The sequence below is a fragment of the Otolemur garnettii genome, unplaced genomic scaffold (assembly GCF_000181295.1).
Source record: "Otolemur garnettii isolate 467f Iridium unplaced genomic scaffold, OtoGar3 scaffold00160, whole genome shotgun sequence".
NCBI lineage: Eukaryota > Metazoa > Chordata > Mammalia > Primates > Galagidae > Otolemur > Otolemur garnettii.
This window is the reverse complement of record NW_003852555.1, coordinates 1319245-1322234: the sequence shown is the minus strand read 5'-3', so window position 1 is coordinate 1322234 and position 2990 is coordinate 1319245.

Here is a 2990-nt window from a genome sequence, read left to right as displayed (position 1 = left end):
GCCCAGGCCCTGTAGAAGATGAGGCCTTCTGTTTGTTGGTTGTTTTTGCTTTTAGAAAAAGATTGCTTTAAGTTGATAGAGACGGAAAGTAGAGTAGAGGTTACCAGGGGCTGGGGGAGCCACAGGGAAGGTGGAAGGGGAGGTGCTGTTGAATGAGCACGGAGTTTCTACTCGGGATGATGAAAATGTTCTAGATTATGGATGGTGGAAACGGTTGCACAACAGGGAATAGACTTCCTGCCACTGAACTGTACCCTTAAAAATGGTTTAGATGGTAAATGTTGTTTTCGATGTATTTTACCACAATTTAAAATTTCTAAATAAAAGTTGGCTTCAAACTTTGCCTCAAATCTGCCCACCCTGTGTTCTCCTGCTGAAAGTTTTCTGCATAAGGATCATTTTTCAGAACATTCCTGACAATGCTATCTTGTCATTTCTTCATTGTAGGAATGGATCAAAGATGCCTTATTATATGTTTGTAGCACCTGTTAACAAAATCTGAAATTAGTGAAAATCAATAGCTACCTTGAAGTCCTGGGTTCTAAAGGTAAATTGGAGGATCCTTGAAATTTAGAATTGTACTGCTTTCATGTCTTATAAAAGTAAGGTTTTGTTATCCTAATGGCAATAAAAACAAAACAAAAAGTCACTGGTTTTTTAAATTTAGCATGTAAATCATAGATGTACATCCAGATCATAGATGTAAGACTGGAGAGAATTGTTGTTTGTTTATAATAGATGACTCATTCCCTAAATTTGGCTCAGTATGTTTTTCTTGGTGGTAGGTCGTTTTATTGATGGTTGGAGTCTCATTAACTGTGGTATTTGTGGAAGTGCTAAAGTCTGTTGAGTAATTTTTAATTGTGACTAGAAAATTTAAATCCATATTTAATATTTGCATTTTGGCAATTGTAGCACAGCCCTTGGATCCTAGGCTTTCCAACAAGTACTTTTTCTGCTACCTGTTTCTATAGCACAATCGTGCTTCTCTGTGGCCTGAGGCCCTCTGCTTCCAAGATAGGGGAGGCAGATGTAATTCCTCTATCTTGGTCTAGATGGAGAAATAGAGGCAGAACCACTTAACTATCTAGATTTTTCACTGAAACCCAAAGAACTAGATTGTGCACCAATTTTGTTATTGAATCTCTGTTTGGCATCAAATTAGAATCTGCTGCTGTTAGGAATGTCACTGTTGAGAGTCTGCTATATACTTAAATCTCATTTTATTTGCTTCTCTGGGGGTTGTCTTAGTGTTTTCATTAGAAATGTTTTTACAGATGTAGGCTCTTCAGATATGAAGTTGCTGAACTGGAGGCTCAGAAGTTTAGCTTTCAAATTGAAAGGGGGGGTGGAAATCTGTTTAGAAAGATTAATTTATAGATAAATAATTTACTGACTCTGATACATTAATGTACAATAATCCCTAGAGGCTTTTAAAGATGTAGTCATTATATTCTTAAGGTTTCTAAGAAGGTTAAACCTGTCATTCATGACAGCAACCAAAAGAGGGTCCATTTATAATTTCTTCTTGGAAACACTTCATCTGCAAATTCATAGACAAATATTTTTTTTCTTTTCCAAATAATTTATCCAGTAATTGGACAGCACAGCTCTTTTTTTGATTAACATGTTAACTAGTATAAAGCATGCAAGTCTACTGGGTGAGTGCTGAATTTCCCCCAATAGTTTAGATTAAAACTTGGCTAGAGCAAACAAAATATTACTGCCAAATCCTGTTTTTCATATAATTGTAAGTTCTGATGAATGTCAACCCACTAGTGAAAGGGCCTATGCTTAGTAAATTGCAATATATTCCTCAGTTTTTCAGCAAATTCTCATGTTAGTGAATAGATTGAGCAGGATTAAAAGCAAAGCTGTTTAATTTCTACAGTGTTTTCATTTCTACAATCTCTTTCTATAATTTTCAATGTTGACCAAGATTTAGTTACTAAAATTCCAATCTGTTCTTTTAAGAGAAATTCTGAATCGTAAGCAAAACTATTACTGCATTACTTGAGTTCAGTTCAGATTGGGAGCAAAAGGTGATGCCCTGATGACGGTATGTCCCCTCAAGAATTTGAGGCATTGACATTCAGCACCTATCTTGAGTCACTCTATTTAGATTGGAGGCGATAGTGCAGCGGACTGCCTGGGACTGCCTGGCGTATTCATGTTGCCCTGAGGAAGGAAATTTCAATTTCTGATTTAGCTTCATTGTTGGCAGATGAGATTAATGGTCTTCTCTTGGTTTCTGGCAGAAGTTTATTTAGGTAACTAACTAAAATTTGTAAAATTTGCACAAGGAAAATAAAGGTACCAAGTAGGAAATAGCTGTGTAAACAATTTTCGGAAGTAATTTAGCCCACAGACTTTTTAAAATTTTGCCAATGAAAATTGTATCTGCAAGTCCACATTTAGCCTACCATTTTTTCCTCTCTTATCAGTCCTCACTTCTTTTTCATCTCCCTATCAATGTATGGTATCTTACCAGGAGCAAACGACAGCCAAAATTTGTCTTAAAAAGATTCTTTAGAAAACTTTCAGACACAGAGAGACAAGGAGAAAGAGACAGAAAAAGAGGGACAGAGAGACAGAGAAAGAGTTTGTAGTGCACTTTTCCTCTGGTCTTTTCTTTCTAAGGTCTATGAAGTTGTCAGATGGTCCTACTGGTTCTATTATCCTTTGCCTCAAATTGTCACTCGAGCCTTGTCATTACTGGGTCTATCTGAGCAGTACAAATATGCAGGAGAAGCAATTGTCAACCTAGTATGTTTGGGCATGACTCTGATGTTTGAAATTTGCAGCAGGCATTTTAATATTACTTACAACGTACGTACATAAAGAACATAATTCCCAGTGGTGCGTCCTTCTAAAAATTGAAAAAAATTATCTGCCTATTTTACTGATCAAATAATTTGAGGAGTCATCCATTCAACCAAAATGTAGATAATTGCCTACCATAGAGAAGTGCTCTAATGTTAAATTTTATA